This window comes from Vombatus ursinus, unplaced genomic scaffold (assembly GCF_900497805.2).
Source record: "Vombatus ursinus unplaced genomic scaffold, bare-nosed wombat genome assembly UNPS02001419.1, whole genome shotgun sequence".
In the NCBI taxonomy this organism is placed as follows: domain Eukaryota; kingdom Metazoa; phylum Chordata; class Mammalia; order Diprotodontia; family Vombatidae; genus Vombatus; species Vombatus ursinus.
The window spans coordinates 12,525,896-12,541,211 of NW_020941197.1; the positions used below are offsets into that span (position 1 = coordinate 12,525,896).

General features: G+C 36.1%; 1 pseudogene; it reads left to right on the forward strand.

Annotated features, from left to right (window-relative positions):
• The window catches only part of LOC114046313, a 34,039-nt pseudogene extending 24,928 nt beyond the window's left edge, over positions 1-9,111 (forward strand).
• Positions 9,112-15,316: the final 6,205 nt, after the last annotated feature.

Here is a 15,316-nt window from a genome sequence, read left to right on the forward strand (position 1 = left end):
TATATTCTACTCCAGTCTGTCACCTTTACCCTGTGTGTGTCCTTCTGTTTCAAATGTGTTTCCTGTAAACAACATATTGTAGGATTATGATTTTTAATGAGGTCTGCTATCCACTTCTGTTTTTATGGGAAAGTTTATCCCATTCACATTGACAGTTATGATTACTATCTGTGTGTCTCTCTCCATCCTATTTCCCACCATTTATCCTTTTCTTTGTCCTTTCTCCCTTTCCCTCCTCACTAGTATTTTGACTTTGACCAGAATCTCCATCAGTCCCACTTCCCTTCTATTAGCCCCCTTGTTTTTCTTTTCCTTTGCCCTTACTACTTCTGCCCTCCCTTCTATCCCCCCTCCCTTTTCTTTCCCCTTTTCCTTCTTACTTCCTATATGGCAAGTTAGATTTCTAAACTGATTATGTTATTCCCTCCTTGAGCCAAATCTGATGAGAGTAAGTTCAAACCATGCTCATTTCCCTCCCTTCTTTCCCTCTATCACAATACTTTTTTTGTGTCTTTTCCTATAATTTACCCTTGTCTACCTCTTCCTTTCCTTTTCTCCCAGTAACTTCCTTTAGTTGGCTTAGATTAATCCACTTACTTAGATCCATTTAACCCACTTGATTTAATTTTTTTAGTCATTACATCAAAGTCAACTTATAACCACCCCCTCTATGTATACCCCTTTAAAATACTGTAATAATAATACAGTTCTCAAGTTACAGGTATCATCTTCCCTTGTAGGAATGTAAACAGTTTGCTCTTATTAATAACATGTTTTGTGTCTTTTCTGTCTCATTTACCTTTTTATGTCTCTCTTGAGTCTTGTATTTGAAGATCAAATTTTCTGATGAACTGTGGTCTTTTTATCAGGAAGGTTTGGAAGTCCCCTATTTTGTTGAATATCTATCTCCTCCCCTGAAAGATTATGCTCATTTTCACTGGATAGTCAATCCTTCATTGTAATCCTAACTCCCTTGCCTTAGGAAATATCATATTCTACACCTTACAATTTTTTAACATAGAAGCTTCAAGGTCCTGACTGTGGTTCCATGATATTTAAATTGTTTCTTTCTGGTGACTTGCAGTATTTTCTGCTTGACCTGGTAATTTTGAAATTTGGTTACAATATTCCTTGGCATTTTCAATTTGGGATCTTTTTCAGGAGGTGATTGGTGGATTCTTTCTATGACTATTTTACCCTCTGTTTCTACAACTTCAGGGCAGTTTTCCTTGATGATTTCCTGAAAGATGCTGTCCAGGCTCTTTTTTTTAAACCTGATTTTCAGGTAGACCAATAAATTTATTGTCTGTCTTGGATCTATTTTCCAGGTCTGTTGTTTTACCAATGAGATATTTTATGTTTTCATCTATTTTTTCACTCATTTGTTTTGTTTGACTGATTCTCCTTCTCTCACGGAGTCATTAGCTTATAGTTGCCTAATTCTAATTTTTAACAAATTGTTTTCTTCTATTAGATTTTGTAGGTACAAAATCTACCTTTTCCATTTGGACCATTTTAGAGGAATTCTTCTCCTCACTGAGTGTTTGTATCTTCTTTTCTGTTTGGCCAATTGTACTGAAACAGTTCAATCCCTATGAGCATATATGCTATATGCTCACAAATATATATATATATATACAGATAGATATATAGATAGATCAATCTGTACAGATTATTCTATATATACACATATACATGTATATATTTCAATATATGTTCTACACATACATATATACAGACAGACAGGTAGATAGGTAAATAGATAGAAGTTCACATACCCCAGCTTAAGAACTAAAGGCTTTCCACTCTCTCCAGCTGTAGACGACACTAAAGAACAAGACAGGCAAGACCTGTCAGTTTTGCAAACTTCAGAGGATACCTTTTTCTATTAGACAGTTCCCAGAATCATAGCTTTCTTCCATTCAACTTGTAGCAGTAAAACCTGTATTCCCCTTTCACACTTCAGATAACTAGGACCTGGGGCTAGGGAAAGATAGTACAGTAAAGGAAGGAAAGAAGGAAAAAAGAATTAAGTGCCTACATTGTGTCAAGAGGTAAATAAATAATATCTTATTTGATCTTCATAACAACCCTAAGAAAGGAGGTTTTATGATCTCCATTTTACAAGTTGGAGAAACAGAAGCAGAAAGTGGTTACAAGTGACTGTCCCACAGTCACATAACTAGTAAGTATCTGAGGCTAAATTTGAGCTCAGGTCTTCCTGACTGGGGGCCCAGCTCTATCCATTGCATCACCTAGCTGCCATTTATAGATTCACTTGTTCTCATTTCCTCCATTCAGTCTTTGTTATACATTTTCTGCCTCCTGTGCTTTTTTTCTCCTATTGGAAGTTTGTCTTGTTTGGATTTCCTGCATTAAAGAAATATTTCTTGGTCCAAAGTGACTCACCTATACCTTGTAATGAGAAAGCCCAAATCCACATTTTTATTAAATACAAAATAAATAATTATTATTCATTAGTCTCATAGTCCCAAATCAGTTCTTTGATGCAATTTCCCAGGAATGAATTCCAATGTTCTGACAATAGCCATATTCAAATTAGCTGCTAGGAAACAATACACTGTAGCTTCTAACATCAGTAAATGCTTTTGCCTCTGAATTGTTTTAAAACAGGTACTTTTAGTACTTTTATCTGAAGATATGTATTCTCTCAGGTCTGCAAAAATGTTTGCTTCTCCAAACTAGTTTTCTTTATGGTTTCTCATATATATATATATATATATATATATATATATATATATATATATATATATATATATATTTCTTTTTCTCCTCTTTAAAAAAAACACCCAATTTAGAAAGTGGTTGTGCACTGTATTTAGGTTAGCAATTCATTTCACAGTCTGATTATGGCTTTGACAATGGAGGAGCTTCTAGACTGTCAAAGTTAAGATCTGTAATAAATGTATTTTTCTCACAATGCAGCCAAACTTTCAAGAATGATAACTTCAAAAAAAATGGACCCCTAAGAGAGAACCAAGTGACCAAGAAACTATCAGAAGACAGTGAGATATCAGCAACAAGAAGGACCAATAATATCATCTCCTTGTAGACAGACTATATTCTTCCTTCTGTATGGTGCCTTAGTAAGAATACTGTGATGTGATAGCGATAGACCTAGAATTTTCTTGTCACAATTTCTTTGACTTCCTACCCTTATGTAATTGGGATGGCCCAAGCTTCCCTGACACAGTCTCTGAGTCTGTATATATAATGCAGGGACTGTCAGACTTAGATGGTTCCTAAGACCTTGCAGGCCTCCATATCTTTATAATTTAGTGACCTGACACATTTCCAGAAGAAGTTGAGGGGGCCTTATCCAGAGGAGATAAGTACCACTCTATCTTTGCTGAATGTCCTTGCTGTGTTTGGGCAAGGTAAATCTTCATTGCTCAATGACTAATGATTGTTTCATTTCATCCCAACATCAAAGCTGAACCAAAAGGGATCTCACTTTATAAGCATGCTTACAATAGCTGGTAATAACCAATTATAGGCACCTTAATAAATCTCATTCTACCTTAAGAAAAAAGAATAATAATTTCATGCTAAATAAGTTAAATATTGCTGAAGAAATCTCAGGGACAGACACCTTAGAGTAAAATAAATGAATGCATGAATAAAAATAGGCAATTTATCAAAGATTTAGCCATATAAGTTAGCCATAAAAGTTATCCCCAAAATACCAAGAATATGGCTTTAGGCAAATATTGTGGGTAAGGAAAGTTTTGTACTTAATGTTTGAGGGCAAGATTTTTGTGTTCTTTTTTGCATTTATTTATTTTTACCAGTACTAACTAATATTGGCAAGTAGTACTTATGTCTATATAAAGTTCCAGTTAAAGAATGAGAGGAATTCATCTCCATTTGGTGAGTTAGCCATATTCCATGAAATATTGACATGGGAAGAAGGAAAATGCTAAACAGTATTATTAGATTGTGGTAATGCCCATGCTCTTATTAAAGAGCTTGATACCTGCTCTTGAAAATACCCAGATCAGAAGTTTTGTAGACCAGACTTGGAGGAAACAAAAGTGAAAAGGTTTCTGCTGGTCATAGGGGAAAAGTGTGTGCTAATAGTAGGCTAGCCCCAGCCAGTTCCTGAAAGTGTGGAAGCCTACCCCAACCCCTCTAATTTCAGTGCCTTCTCTCTGTTAATTATTTCTTATTTATCCTACATATAGTTTGCTTTCCATATATTTTCTTTCATGTTATCTCCCTCATTAGACTGTAAGCTCCTTGAAAACAGGCAGGGACTTTTTTTTCCTTCAGTGCTTTGCAAGTTCTAAGTTCCATTTTGGGTAGAACAATAGACCTGGAGTCACGAAGACTTGAGTTTAAATCTTTCCTCATACACTTACTAATTGTGTGACATGGGGCTTTTTTATCTTTTGTCTGATTCTGTTTCTTCTTCTGTAAAAGGGGGATAATAATAGAATTTACTTAAAATATGTTAGTTGATTGCCTGAATGATTGACATGGTAGAGGCTATAAGGTAATCAGTATATGTAGAAATCAAAAGTCCGACAAAAAGTAGTATCCTACAGGGACTCTACAAAAGAAGTATCTGGCAGCATCCAACATGGCAGCACCCATGCAAAACAGACTACATGTGTATTATCAGAAAGAATAATGCTATGACATCAATAAAAGAAAGACATCAGAATCTTTGCAGGATCTGAGATCGGAGATGGTCCAAAACGTGTGTTCATTGGCCACTAGTATCTCTTATGTGTGTGTGTGTCTACCTGTCTTTTGTTTGTTCACTCTTCATTTTGATGTTGAATGCTTTTGTGAGAGATTATGCCCCTAGTTTGTAAAGTGAATACTTTGTTGCTAATTTTCTTATTATGTCATTTCATTAAATGCCTCAATTTGAGCTATTTGTGTCTTCTGGATGACCACTGATATAAACATATTGATGGAGGCTTGCAAGCTTGAGACTTAGGAATATGGATCCACAAAGTATGTTGGACTCAGGGTAGGAATCTTCTGGGAACAATCTATGAATTTTAAGGGAGGTCCCCAGATGCTCTAAAGAGGAAAAGTTTATAACTTAGGAAGAGAGGAAATCTATCCTGTGCCAGAAGGTTTGACAAGGAGAAGAAGAAGCAGGGTCTCTGAATATTTGGAACTAAGTAATAGGTATGGAGGCATTCCTGTAGAGCATGGATCTGAAACCATCTTGGAATAAAACAGCTTCTCACTCTACATCAATGAATGAGGAGCTGGATATAAACAGCTTATTAAATGAAAGTTAGTTTTACATGGAAGAAGAAATGAGTGGTGATAATAGGTAGCTTACTAGTTGGGGTACTGAGGCAGCTATTTGTAGACCTGACGTAAGTAAAAGAGAATTCCGTATCTTCCCAGGCACATGTATATGACAAGATATAGGGAATCCCAAAACTTACTGAACCTGATAGCCATTACTCACCCCTGGTGATTGATTTGGGAACATGATATGATCAAAATTTTCAGTTTCTCCCTCTTCCCTTTAGCATAGAATAGTTTTCAAAATCCTTCATTCTGGTATTGTAATATGCTTTCAAGCTCCCTTTCCAGAATTATTTCACGTTATTCCCCTCAGCACACACATTTTCCCAGACAAACTGGATGACTAGCTACTTCTCGAACTCAGTTTTCCATCTCTCATCTCTGTGAGCTCATATTGGCTATCCCTACTTCTGGCACTCTGGCCTCAGAGTGCCTCTTAAAATCATTAGGGTCCTTCATAGCTTTGCTGAGAGCCCTCTGCGCAAAATTGCTCTCCCTTACCAACTTGTTAATTCTAGTTCTTTTCTCATATTGCCTTCCATTGAATTATCTGTCTGCATATTATCCCCATGATACTTAGTAGAACATAAAGTCATTGACAACTGTTTCCTTTTTGAATGATTTGCACTAACATGGACTTTTGTACATTTGTGCATTTTTGAACAAAGTTGATGATTTTTTAGGTGTAGGGAATTCTCATCATGAAAACATGCCCTACCAATGTAGAGTTACATTTTTTTTTCTGAAAAAAATATTGTCTGGAAGAATTGCCTGGGGCACTGAAAATTTATTAAGCTAATTGTCCAAGGTTACACAGTCAGTGTTGGTATGTGTGAGAGGCTGTACTTGGACCCAATGCTATTCTAGGTGTTCCTGAGCAGTTAGGTAATTAAGTAGGTAAAATAAAGCCAGGAAGACCTGAGCTTAAATCATGTTTCATATACTTACTATGTGAACCTGGGTTACTCACTTGTCCTCTGATTAAATTTATTTTTCCATAAAATGAAAATGATATTAGCACCTACCCTCCCACCCAGGACTGTAGTGAATATCAAGACAGATTAATATCTGTAAAGGACTTTTCAAACCTTAACTAACTACTATTAGTAGTAGTGATGTTAATAAGTAATAGTAATGCTAATTACTATTAGAGACACTGAATCTGTCTCTCTGTCCATTACATCCTGTTGTATTTCATTTGGCACATAGTAGACAATTAGTAAGTATTATATTTGAGTTATAAGCACAACATGACTAATGTGGAAATATGTTTAGCATGATTGTACATGTATAACCTATTTCAAGTTCCTCGCTGTATTAGGGAGGGCGGAAGGAAAAAAATTGAGAACTCAAAATTTTGCAAAAATGAATGTTGGAAATTGTATTTACATGTAATTGGAAAAATAGTATTAAGGGGAAAAAAGTAGAAACCTAGCAAGGATTGTTAATAATTTAGAATCTTGGACAAAAAATTGAACACTTTGGGAGCACAGTCACTGTTTTTTCACTACTTAGGCAATTTAGAAGAGAAAGGGTGATTTGGGAAATGAACAGCTAGCAAAGAAGATGGTTTCTGATAATGACATTTGTATTTCTGAACCATGGATTAAAATTGAGAATTGATGGGCCCTTTGGCATTGATGGAGCATATTTATGAAAATCTATTAAAATGCTTTTCTTTTTCTTCCTGGAGCCTTGTGAGTCTGATCAAAAGGATATTAAAAAGAAAAAAAAAGGCAGAGAAAGAGAGAAAATACTCCATGTGGATCTAATAAGCCCAGAACATAGAGAATGGTGCCTGCAAACTGGAAAGCAGATCAAAGGGCAGGGAAAAAAACCCAGCTATTTCCAGGTGACAATATAGAAAAAGCATTGGCAGATGTCTGTATACAAGTGCCCAAAGATGAACTAGAGACAATGCTGCTAATTTAACTGAAGAGATGACTCTCAGACTTTGTAGTCTAGGGCCCTGAAAATGCATGCTTCATTAAAAAAAACACAATTAATAAAATTTGTGGTATAGTGGTATGTATGTTAACTCATGAATAAATTAAGGAACCAGAGGCAGGAAACATGGTAGTAGAGAGTATTTTGTGGAGGATCAAGGGAGCAAAAAGAAGAAGCAATGTTATCAAAAACATTTATTCTCCATGGATGGGAGGGAAGGAGGTATTTGAATAGAGAGGAACCAGGGAAGAGAGAATCAAGGCATCAAAGAGGGAATGGCCAAGAGTGTCAAAAGCTGGAGAGAAATTAAGAAGAATGAAGACTAAAAAAACTCCATAAGATATTGTATTTAAAAGATCATGGGTAAACTTAGAAAGAGTGGTTACCACAGTTGAGTGGTAGAGTCTGAGGCTGGACTTTCAGGGTTTGAGGGATTCAGAGTGAGTGAGTGGTGAGAAAGTGGAGACATCAGGTATAAATGGCTCTTTCTAGGAGTTTTTCACTGAAAGAAAAGAGAGTATAATAGGTAACAGTTTGAGCAAGTGTAAAAATCAAAGTATTTTTGTTGTTATTATTATGATTATTATTTTACAAATTAAGAATACTTGAGTATGTTTGCAGGCATCAGTGAAAAAACATTAGAGGCTTATTCTCTCTGGTGCTTATATATGTCCCTTGATAACCATATACTCAGCAAAGGGGGAAGTATCTGGCAAAAAATATTGCCTTGTCTGCTATATTTAAGGCTCCAATTCATCCAGATATTGTGAATTTTGTTCATACCAATTTAAGGAAAAATAATAGGTACCTTATGCTGTCATTGAATTAGCAGGTCAACAGATTAAGGCTAAGTCATAATGAACTGGTAGAGCTATTGCTCAAATTCCTCATATTTGAGGTGAAGGGACTTATGGCTCTGGCCAGGGTACTTTTGGAAATTTATGCATAAGAGTTCACATGTTTGCCCCCACCAAGATATGGCATCAGAATGAACCCACAATGCAAAAACATTATATGCCATCTGCTCTGTGTGGACAGTCTCTGCCTACCAGCACTGGTCACGTCAAAAGGTCACGTCAAAATAATATTGAAGAAGCCCCAGAACTTACTCTAGTGGTTGAAAATAAAGTTTATGGGTATATGAAGAGTGAGGAAGCAATTTTGCTGCTTTAAAAACTGAAGGCATGGAATAATATAAAAAGGTAAAGATAAAATGAAAAACTGTCATTAGGTTTAGAGTCAGGGACATCATATCATCTATAATGAACACCATAGCATTATTAAGGCATTAACATCCCTGATATTACTGTCTTTAATGCAGGAAAATTGAACCTTTTGAGACTTGCTCTTGATAGGATGTGGAGCATTTCTGTATTTGGATTGAAAGTGACTTCAGCAAGTTGGATGACCTGTAGGGTACATGGAGCAGGCCTGTTATCCTGAAGAGACACTACAATCTTCTCATGTATAAGATGACCAACACAGACCTTATCAGGATTTTGAAAAGTCCAGAGAGCCACAGAGTGAACTCTGTGTGCAATGCAAACCTATTAATCGATGAGTACTTAAGAATAAGCTGCTGAAGAGTTTGAGAATCATCATGAAACTGAACCCATATGCTAAGACAATGTGCTGAAATACAATTCCAGCACAGGCTAAGAAAAGAGTTTCTACACTAAAGAAGAATATGGGGCAAAGAAAAGGTTATATAAGAAGAGGAAAAAGCTTGTACCTAAGAAGCTCCTGCATAGAATGTTACAGGGAAAACCAGCAGAAAAGAAGCTTGGGGTTGAGTCAGGGGAGGGAAAGCCTCCAGCAGAAAAAAAAACCACACACATAAAGAAGATTCTCAGCCCAAGAAGCTAAAAGTCAGACTTTATGTCAGATCTCCTACTCTTGGATGAAGTTTTGTATGTATGGAACTCATACATGGGCAAAGTTCTGAAAGTGGCTCTAGTCAATTAATGGAAGCTCTGACCTACTCTTAACTTGATGGCATTCTAGAGATAATATCTTTGTTCAGTGAGTCTGGGCAAGATGAAAATAGATTCCCAGGAAATAGGTTCATTAGGGAGATTTGGGCTGGTGAAGGCAATGTCCAAACACAGGCCCTAAGAATAACTGAGGCAAAGTCATTTATTCTTGGTTGCTTGACTTTGGGTCACTCGATGGTGGCTCTTTCTAGTGACCATTTATCTTCTTTACATTATCATTGTTTTCCTTTTTCATATAACCTGTCTTTGTATGTTTTTTCAATTTTTAAACATTTCTTTTGTCTCCTTCCTAATTTTTCTTCCCTAATTGAAAAAAAACTTATAGCAAATATGCATAAAGTAAAAAAAAAATTCATGCATTTGCCATTTCCAAAAATGTAGTCTCATTCTACATTCTCTATCTTCTTTCTGTAAGGAGCCTCACCATCACTATTCAGCTCCTTGTGAGATCCTTGAAGTCAAGGACTATCTTTTACCTCCTTAACATTTACCACAATGCCTGGCACATAATAGGTCTTAATAAATGTTTAATAACTGCCTGTTCTTCTAGCATAAAATATGTTCAGAACAGGGAGATGTGATTTCTGGGTCTTTATAAGTGATCCTTGAAAGACCCTGGAGAATGACAGAACTGACATAGGATAGGCAAAAGATAAATGTCCATTTCATTTTTTTTTAAAGAAAGAAGTATAAATCTACAAAATACATATGAGTGAACATGATATATATTCCTGACAACAGTCTAAAGCAATTTATTACAAAAATAGTTTGTAACCAATTAGAAAGGGAAGCCAAAATTACCAAAGCCTATATATCTTTAGTCCCAATGGCCAAATAAAGCTCATTTCCTTTACTGACAGAGTAAGTAGACTATTAGATGAGGGCATTACTGTAAACAATAAATATTTAGATTTCAGCAAAGCATTTGACAAAAATGTCCACACCTTGATTGTTGACAAAGGTATATGAGAGGTGATAACATAGTTAAATGGAATTGCAAGAGGATTGATATTTGGAGCAAAAGAGTATTCATCAATAGGTCCATGACCACTTGGAGAGGGTGATTTACAGGTTTATCCTTGGGTCTCTTCTGTTCAAGTTTTTATCATTGCCTTGGATGAATGTATAATAAATAAATGCTTGTCAAATCTGTATATTATATAAAACAGAAAATAGCTATAAGTGTAATTTCTTGAGAACAGTGATTATACTTGTCATTTTTCTATATTTATTGCTTAGCACAGTGCCTGGCAAATACATAGTATATGCTTAAAAAAGGTTTATTAATCAACTGACAGACTAGATTACACTCAAAATCCAAAAGAATCTCAATAACCCAAAACAATGGACTAAGTGTAGGAGGAGGGAACTGATCTGTGATCATGACGACATAAAGTAGAGGTGTCAACCACACAGCCACATGTGGTCCACAACACTCTCTAAGTGTAGTCAGAACCGAATTAAAATGTAATTGGAAAATATTTAACATAATTAATAATAATACAATAGAACATAGATAATGGTAATAGTGATTTTCTAAGTCAACATATGTCCCTCTCCCCATCCAGGTATCTTTATGTACAATTTTTTGGCCCCATTTCTATGTCAGTTTGATACCAAAGATATAGAAAACATCTGGATGAGAAAACTCTCTCCATAGATGTAAACCAGCACCTTCTCTGCAACTTCAAGTCTTAATAGAGTTGCCTAGAGTATTTAGAGGTCAAATAACTTGCATAGAGTCACACTATCAGTCTATGTCAGAGGTAGGACTTGAATACAGATATTTTTGGCTCACAGAGTGGCACTCTCTCCACAACACCATGCTACCTCTCATGGGCTACATATCAAAAGCTAAATTTCTACACTCTCATTCAGAAAGTCACCTCCATATCTTCATTATAGAAGTGGTAGAGAACAGTAGTAGTGAGAAAGATCCAGAAGTCTGAGTAAACAATAAGCTCAATGTGCCAGCAGATAAGCAGTCATTGCATGCAGAATGAAGGAGATTATAGTTCTTCTCTGCTCTGTTCAGGCCAGACCACAGTTGAAGTACTCTCTCTAGGTGCCACATTTTCAGAAGAATTGACAGAAGTGGATTGGAGTCAACTCATATCAGCCAGCAAGAACCATTTGATAAATTTTCAGTGTGAGCTCTGAGACCTCAGAAATTGGCAAATGCTACAAATCAGAACTTGATATATAGTTTTGTTTGTTGTCTAGAAAAGAAAAAAAGGAGAAAAGGTTAATAATGCAGATTAAACCTAAAAATGTATCATGTCTTTAAACATTTACAGGAATACCCCTACATTTTGTAGACAATGTAGATTCCCATTCAGAAGAAAGAAAATGAGACAGTGAGAAGACAGGAAATTATGGCACATGAGGATGAGTTAGAGGAATTGAGAATGTTTAAACTGAAGAAGAGAAGACTATGATAGTAGTCTTCAATACTTGAAGAGATCAAGGATAATTTAGATTTGCTTTTCCTCAGTGCGTAGTACTAGAAACAACAGATGGCATTGGCAGAGAGACAGATGTAGGTTGAATGTACAGAAAAACTAACTAATGATTAGCAAATCCAAAAGTAAGAAGGACTGGCTCTGGAACTGGCAGATGCTTTTGGTAAAAATCCCTTTGCTCACAGCAAAAATAAAGGACCTAAGAGGTTATCTGGTTTGAACTGGATCACAACTAGTTAATTGCCAAGGATTGGATTACATTCTAGTTTTTCTGGTACTTGTGTTCTTTCCATTGATGTCCATGACACCTCTCAGATTTTTGTATTTACCAAGCCACCTCTTGATCTTAATTCAATACCCCAAATAGATTCAACCCCCTGGGGAAAGAATTCCTCATATCTTTCCAATACTGACTGTACCACCCTAAGCAGCTAATATAAAAATTGCATTAATCTTTATAAGTTTTCATTGTGAGAAAATTCCAAGTCCTATTAGGGGAGTGTGGGTCAATTCCTCTAGGGCCCAATAACTTCAATTAAACTTATTTTGAAGATTCCAGTTCAGAAGTGCTAAGAGAATGCACCCTATAACATAATGATCCCACTAATTCATAGTACTTTATGAGGTCTGATGTGAAATAAGCTGCCTGGAAGCCTTCTCAATTCATGTTGCAACTCAAAGTGTGCTGAATTTGGAGCCAAAAGAGCTGGCTTCAAATCCTGACTGTGTTGCTTACCACATGTATGGCTGTTGTCATGTCATGTAACTTAAACTCTCTGGATCTCAGTTCCTCACCTGTAATTGGATAAGAATACAAATACTGGACTAGATAGCTTCTAAGGTTGCTCCTAAATATAATTCTGTATTTTTGTTTTCAGTCTAGAGTAGTCACATTTTAGGGGGGAATGGAGAATGATTAAGATTATAATCTTGAGGATGACAAAAACTCCATTCCTGCTTCCATTTTTCCCCCACATAAGATTTTGCTGAATATTGGATTGCAGGTTGGACTGACATGCATTTTAAAGAGGAACCACTGCTTAAGGTATTACCCAGATCATGTAATTTGCTTTTAACTTTTCTTTTTTTTAAGTAAGTGACAAAATTTGCTTCCTTCCACTCAAATGGGCTTGTCATTAGACCCTAGTTTGTCTGGGCTTGGGCCTATTACTGCAGCTAGACCCTTGGTCGTTTTAGCTCACTAGGGAGCCTTTGCAAAAATATACAAACACTAGAGTGCTGACTAATTAATTAGATTAGTAGGACCTGAAACACCACAAGACACCACTACATTTACCTTTTTGCACTGCTCCTTGAAGAATGAGCAGTTTTTGTAAGTACAATATGCCAACAGAAATGCTGCAGCTAATGGTGTCCACCTCCAAGACTGTCTCTGCTAAATTATATTGTCATTCTGCTATCATTCTCCTACAATATGAGAGGATCCATTTATTAGAGCAGATTCTCATGTTGCACACACCACTTTTGTATTTTTACAAAAGATGAATTGGAAACAGCTCCCATAATTATGCACTTGTCCACCAGTCAAGTGTATAACCAAAAATCACTCCTTCTTTTCTTACATCTTTTGCCCTATAATAATAATTTGAGGACATTTTCTTGCCCTTTTTTTTCTTTTCAGTCCATTAGAAACTTCAGTTTTTCAGTCCAAATATCCTAAAATGATAGAAATTCCTCGAAGTTGTCAAACTTCTCCTCAAATGTCAATGAATGGAAGATAAAACTACCTTAAGGGAGTAAACATCATGTCTAAATAATATTGCTAATTAGAAGATTCAGAGGCTAGTAAGAAGCCTGTGTTGTTTCTACAAACACAATTACCAGGATTAGTAGGTATTTCTATTCTGACCAAATTTCTTGTTTCAAAGCACTGTATGTCTTCCTTAATAATCATTCTAATTTCTTTAAAAATGGAAGATTAATTTCATAGGATTCATGAAGTTTCTGTAAGCAAGAAGGGCCAGCATTTAACTAAAACACTTTTGTTTATACTGCTTCATTGCCAGAACCCTTTCCTAAATATTCAAAAGTTATCATTGAGGTACAGTTCAGGGTATCCATACTTTTGTCCAGGAATTCAGGTAATCTACAAACTCGTCTTTCCTTTAGTTAATATGTTTTTAAAAATATTTTAAAAAGCTGTTATTGTCTCAAAAGTTTAAAACAACTTGCAGAAGATACACCTTCCACTTGCCTAAGTGTGAGATCATCCTAGAATTCCATAACTCTGCAGTAGCAGAGGCTAATTATCAGACCCCTCTTTAGAGATGGTCTTTTTTTCTTTTTTCTCAAACCACCCAGACCCAATTAAGGCCCTGCCTGCTGCTCCATGCCCCAGAGAAAAATCTCCAGTCTGCACATCTCACTCGAGAAACTAATCAAGAGACTTTGCTGAACTGTTCTGAGATTTTGCAGTTGCAGGTGGCAGGCTGTCTCCTGCTTTTACCATATCCTCTAAGCTGTGAGTTTTTCTGTATCCTACCAGGGCACTGACATAATTTACTCTGGCGATGGAGCCATTGAGGAGGAAACTCCATTGGGTTCCTTGTAAGGAATGGAAGATGAACACTGTCAGAAATTGCTATGAGATGTCACTAGTTGATAGAGAGCTGAAACTGGGGTCAGAACACCAGGCTTCAAATCTCACTTCTGACACTTAGCTGTGTAGCCATAGGCAAGTCATAGCTTCTCTGAGCTTCAGTTACTAAATCTGTAAAACAAGGATAATCATACCTACATCACAATGCTATTATAAGGTTCACATAAGAAAATATATTTTGTATTTTGCAAACTCTATAGAATATAGACACAAATATATTTATATATGAATGTATCAATCCATCAAGCATTTAAGTGATTCTTATGTGTTAGGTAGTAGGCTACACACTAGAGATATAAAGATAAATCAAATACTGCTCTTGCTCTCAAGAAGCTTACATTCTAATGGAGGTGACAACATGCATATAAATATGTGTGTACAAAAATACACACAGTAGCTAAATAACTTTAAAAGGGAAGGCACTAGTTGCTGGGGGAACCAGAAAAGGCCTCCTAGAGAAGGTGGTAACTTTCTTAAGTCTTGAGGGAAACCAAGTATTTGAAGAGGTGGAGAAGAGGCGGGAGTACATTCCAAACCTAGGAACAGCCATGTTGCAAAGATGTGGAGATAAAAGAAGGCTACTCATATATGTATTATACAAGCATAAATGTCTGTAATTTGTAGTTTTTGTTGATACTTCTGTTGATGTACATGTGTGTATATATGTGTGTATATGTGTATCTATAAATATATACATGTATACATATACACGTGCATATTATGTGCATATATACATATTCGTGCCTATATAAGGGTTTAGGGCAGCTAGGTGGTTTAGTTGATAGAATGCAAGGCCTGTTGTCAGGAAGATTCATCCTCATGAGTTCAAATCTGGCCCAGACACTAGCTATGTGTCCTTAGGCAAGTGACTTAATCCTATTTGCCTTAGTTCTTTTCATATCTAAAATGAGTTAGAGAAAGAAATGTCAAATCACTCCACTACCTTTGCCAAGAAAATCTCAAAATGAGGACACAAAGAGTCATTCGTGATTGAA